We start from the raw sequence: 6,025 nt of genomic DNA, 5'->3' as shown, positions 1-6,025 counted from the left end.
ATTCAGGCATGATCTGTTCCAATGATTCTTGGGTCTAGCAGGATACTGGAAGTCTCCCTTCTTACGATCTTCACATGGAATCCCTTTGGACCTAGCTTTGCCACTTCTTTATCCGCCTGTGAACCCCTCACTATAAAATGTTCCGTTCTTAAACAAGACAATTACAGCATCATTTAATGTTTAAGAATGTTCCGTTCTTAAACAAAACAATTACATGACATTTAATGTAGAAAACTAAATAGCGATCAAGCTATTTGACTAATAACAGTTCACTGTTTTTATGCGAATGCACTATTGACGGCCGAGATGCAAATAATTTGCTGCTAAATGTCATTTGAGTCCTTTATCAGAAAAGATCCAAGGCAGCTTACAAGAAAAAAGGGTATAGAAAATGCAAGATACGATGCAAGAAAAACAGCAAGTTATCCATATAATACGAAAGCTGATCACCCCATAAAAATCAACAGAACTGGCCCTGGTACAAAACCCAACAACTGGGAATTAATAAAGCAGCCCATTTCAATCTAGATGTTGGATATATCTGGAGTTGGGGCATACAAAGCATGCCTGATGTGTTTTATTTTAGTCCCCTCCAATTTGTATGTGCTTAAATTATCCCTGTTGACAGCGCCAGTAGCAACCTAGCTGAATGATACGCATATGAGGCATGTGGCCATAATCTCTTGCTGACTTGTGCCTATTTTGGAGGAAGAGAGACACGGTATGGCTATGGTACTAGGCCCCAAGGTTGTTGGAGGCAAACATTTAATTATTTGTGTGTTGCGGGGTAGGGGTAAACTTAAGGGAAACTGAGAGTGTCAAACGAGAAGTTAGAAGAGATGAAGGGCAGGCATACAATACTACATAGATCCCTGGCTGGAATATGTGAAAGCATACCCTCCAACATTTCTCCAATGAAAATAGGGACATCCTATTCATTAATAATAATAATAATACTTTTATTATTGCTGCACTGCACTGCCCATCTGACTGAATTGTCCCAGCCACTCTGGGCGGCTTTCAACATACATAAAAACATAATAAAGTAACACAGGGCTGCCTTCTAAAGGTTGTATAGTTACTTATATCCTTGGCTCAGGGTGTCGCATAACTCCATACCCTCCCAACATTTCTCCGATGAAAATAAGGACGTCCTAAGGAAAACAGGGACATTACAGGCTCAAATCAGAAACCGGGGCAACGTCTGTAAATCCGGAACTGTCCCTGGAAAGTAGGGACACTTAAAAGGTCTGATTGTTTTTACTTTATGCAAAGCCTCCTTTCAAACTAAGGATCTCCCATGCTGCTTTTAGCCATCTCCTTCAGTTGCCAAAATTGCAAAGGAAGGGAGTCCCCGCAGACACTTAGGATCAGCCTCTCTTAGTGCACAGCTGTGATTCTGGGGATGTGAGCGAAAGATTGCACCACTTAGTGCCTTGGCATGAAACGTCATCACAGCATCCTATTTCCACACCCCTCCTTCATGGATCACTGCACCAGCAAGTTTGGAAAACTCAGCAGTGGCCAGAGGATTGGAGAAGATCAGTCTACACCCCAATCCCAAAGAAGGGCAGCGCCAAAGAATGCTCCAACTACCGCACAATTGCGCTCATTTCACACGCTAGCAAGGTTATGCGTAAAATTCTACAAGGCAGGCTTAGGCAGTATGTGGACCGAGAACTCCCAGAAGTGCAAGCTGGATTTCGAAGGGGCAGAGGAACCAGAGACCAAATAGCAAACATGCGCTGGATTATGGAGAAAGCTAGAGAGTTCCAGAAAAACGTCTACTTCTGCTTCATTGACTATGCAAAAGCCTTTGACTGTGTCGACCACAGCAAACTATGGCAAGTTCTTAAAGAAATGGGAGTGCCTGATCACCTCATCTGTCTCCTGAGAAATCTCTATGTGGGACAAGAAGCTACAGTTAGAACTGGATATGGAACAACTGATTGGTTCAAAATTGGGAAAGGAGTACGACAAGGCTGTATATTGTCTCCCTGCTTATTTAACTCACATGCAGAATTCATCATGCGAAAGGCTGGACTGGATGAATCCCAAGCCGGAATTAAGATTGTCAGAAGAAATATCAACAACCTCAGATATGCTGATGACACAAGCTTGATGGCAGAAAGTGATGAGGAATTAAAGAAAGAGAGCACAAAGTTGTGTTGCACGTTCGGCTTCTGAAAAATGTTTGCAAATCCAGAACACTAGCTTCCGGGTTTGCGGCGTTTGGGAGCCGATTTGTTCGGGAGCCAAGCCGTTCAAGTACCAAGGTACCACTGTACATGAAAATATACATAACATTGAATAAACCAATATCATGGTATTTTGTCATCTGCTGCTTGAGTTACGTCATGTCAAATGGTGGGCTTGCCCTAGCTTGAACTTTGCATCCGGTGCTAGACACTTTGAAGAGGCAAAGTCTACACAGGAAATATTTCACTCATGTCCTACTAGAGCTGGGAGGGTCATCTAGTCCAACCCCCCGCAATGCAGGAATCTCAACTCTAGCATCCATGACATATGGCCATCCAATCTCTGCCTAAAAACCTCCAAGGAAGGAGAGCCCACAACCTACCGAGGGAGACTGTTCCACTGCTCAACAGCTTCTGTCTTGCTCTATCACTTACTGATAGAATGAAAAAGAACATTATTTCCACCTTGACTTCATGTTTACAATACCATCAGGGCAGATAAGCTGAGCAACAGAACCATGTGGCGAAAACACTCAGCTGAAAACCTATTCCTTCACATGCCTTCAGCAATATGTTTTGCCTGGCCTTGCCGCACTGATACCACTGTTAAATGGAGGGGATGACTCATCGTTCTCAAGGACAATACAGTATGCCCAGTTTTCAAATGGTCCCTTCTGTCTGTCTGTCTGTCAGCCACATTTAGATGTCTGAAAGTCTTGGGCTTCTCTCACCCTTTCAGCCTCCCACCGCCCCATTAAAGAAACAGCTTTGTAACACAGATTTGCATGCAGCGGCGTTAGGGAGGCTTAGTTTCCCAGAAATGGATGGCCGTAGTACCTGCGTGATAACACACAAAGTGTTTACATAGCTGCACAAGTCAAGCTGACACAAGTTGAATGTGAGAGGCATGAGGAACCTTTAACACCTTCCCTCGTGGCACTATTTGTCAGAGCAGTGGCTTGTCTGGGGGGCTCAGGTGGCAGCACAGAACTGTTAGGCTTCAGGGATTGTGGGGTGTAAGATATGGTTTTGGGGAGTTGCAGGGAAAAATGAAGGGTGGGCAAGGTGTGCCGGGAGAGGCAGAAAGCTGTGTCCCTCCCTTTGCATACAACAGTCCTCAGATGAAAATAGGGACATTTCTCAGTCCCCCGTAACTGACCCTCCTTGACCTTCCCCGTTTTTGCCCCTCTCCTCCACAGAGCATTTCCTATCAGAAGGAGTGCAAGTGTCACTATCCTTCAGCAATGAGACAGGACAGTTAAGTCCAGTCGAAGGTGACTATGGGGTTGCGGCACTCATCTCTTTTTTAGGCTGAGGGAGCCGGCGTTTGTCCACAGACAGCTTTCCGGGTCATGTGACCAGCATGACTAAACCGCCTCTGGAGCAACGGGACACCGTGATGGAAACCAGAGCGCATGGAAACGGCGTTTACCTTCCCGCCCTATTTGTCTACTTGCACTGGCGTGCTTTAGAACTGCTAGGTTGGCAGGAGCTGGGACAGGGCAACGGGAGCTCACCCCGTCGCGGGGATTCGAGCTGCCAACCTTCCAATCGGCAAGCCCAAGAGGTTCAGTGGTTTAGACCACAGCTCCACCCGTGTCCCTACCAATGAAACACACCACACACACCCTCCACCATCCTGAGAAAAACCCCTTAATCCCAATTTAATTTTATTCATTGGTAGATTTACAAAAAGAATTTTAGAAAGGAGCAAAATTAGATGCAGACGCACAAATCATGACTCCTTGCGCTCCACTCTGCTCCCCATTCCTCCCCTCTGCCTGTCCCTCAGACCTGGCGATTCACACAGGGCTGGGCCTCAGTGGCCGCAGCCTCTCCTCCTCCTCACCTACTCTCCAGCAGCTGCTATGAGATGCCCAAGGGAAGAGGCCGGCAGCCGCAGCCATGGAGAGGCACCGACTCATCCTCCACCCCGAGCTCAGCACTAGCGGCACAAGCAGGGGAAATGGGGACATTCTGAGATCAAATCAGATACTGGCATGGCTTTTTAATTCTGGGACCATCCTTGGAAAATCGGGACACTAGGAGGGTATGCCTTTGCACCTTGGACTGGAAAGCTAGGCTGTTGTGAACGGAGAGCAGAGTTTTTGAAACGTACTCATCGCTTGCCATCCTTTGTCAGCAGCTGCAAAGGCAGCTTCTGACTGAGTTGAATGATCTGCAGTTCCCTGACCACGGGGGGGGGGTGCAGAGAATAAGAACCAGAGCCTATTTTCTCCTTAAGGGTCCAGGGTCTGATTTCAATGGTAAAAGAAAACAACATAGACAAGGGTGTGTAGCTGTCAGGGCTTCAGGAATTCTACTCCTTCCCGTTGCCAGTAAGAAGCAGAGAAGCAAGATAAGTCCTTTTTTAATGAGTTCATTCATTCATAACACAGAGAGACAAAAGAACACTGTCTACCCTGATCATGGCGTTGCTCCAAACTGGGCTCCTCCTCCCTCCTTCCTAGCAGCAGCATTTGCCCTTATGGTAGCTACTGGTGGTCAAATGTCTCTGCCGTTGTTCCTGCACTCTTAACGATTGCTGAGTTCTGGGAGAAGGGGGATCAGAAATACTCTCCAGTGACAACATGTCAACTGGCCGACTGCCATAGTTCCCCTCCCCTTCTTCTAACACTTCCCAACTCTTCTGTTCGCCTGTCTATGAGCTTTGACTTCCCTCAAACTCCTCAAACCCCTGCTGTAAATCAACACTGCGTTCCTCTTCTCCTGCGGCATCAGGAAAGCGGGAGGTGATCTCCACCATTCCTCCTCCTCTTTCTCGCCCTCTTGAGTCCAATCCCTGATAGTAGCGCTCTGATCAACTAAATCCAGGCATTCTGAAGCTGGAAAACATGAGCAGCTGTTTCAGAAATCTATCCTGCTGCATTGATATAATCAGTGAAATTAAATGGTGAGTGGTCCTGGCAAGTGTGATGTCACCTACAAGAGTGGTATTTTGTGTTTGCGCGAAGCTAGGGCTGTGTTCTGGGACTTATATACAGAGTTCCTGGGGTAAGGAAATGCACAAGGGCCTGCTCCTTTCAACATCCAGAGGCAAACCGTGACTCCGTATGTTTGTATTAGGTCTGCCCAATCCAGAAGCTTCAAGGCAGAATGCAATATATTTTAATATATTAAGAATATATGGGTGCTACCCTGGCAACTCACCTCTAGGATTGTAGTACCTCTTGAGATGCTCAACAGAATTCATTTGAAAAGATACTGCGTACAAAGTAATTTTCTTGATTTCCAGGGCATAGTTTTTCTCAGGTAACATACCGAAGAGAAATGTTTTTACTTGAGGAACTGTATTGAGCATCCATGCTAACTAGCTTTTCCAGCCTAAAACCTGCCTTTTCAAAAAACACCATCTATGAAAGACATAGTGTCAGTGAGTGTCATTTCCTAAACCTTTGGCTTAGCCAACATGGTTGTCTTCAGATGTTGGATCTCAACACTGGCAGCCCCTGCTGGCAGGACTGATAGGAATTGTAGTCCAGCAACTTCTGGTCTCTCTCTCTCTCTCTCTCTCTCTCTCTCTCTCTCTCTCTCTCTCTCTCACACACACACACACACACACACACACACACACACAAATATGGTGAATTATTTTGATAATAGAACATGGTGTCAATGCTTGACATTTGCTAACACAAAAGTAGCTGAAATTTGCAAAACGGTAGATGACATGACAAATCTATTTACTTTCACATTCATCTATTCACAATCCAGTTCCATTTCTGCCTTAGGGGACTAACCGGATCCCAGCTTCCAATCGGCAGGGCTTTACAAAGCAGTGGTGCTACTGCCAGTTTTTGCTGCCC

The sequence above is a fragment of the Zootoca vivipara genome, chromosome 9 (genome assembly GCF_965207765.1).
Source record: "Zootoca vivipara chromosome 9, rZooViv2.hap1.1, whole genome shotgun sequence".
NCBI classification, from domain to species: Eukaryota; Metazoa; Chordata; class Lepidosauria; order Squamata; family Lacertidae; genus Zootoca; species Zootoca vivipara.
The sequence above is the reverse complement of the archived record's forward strand: the minus strand, read 5'-3'. Positions refer to the sequence as shown.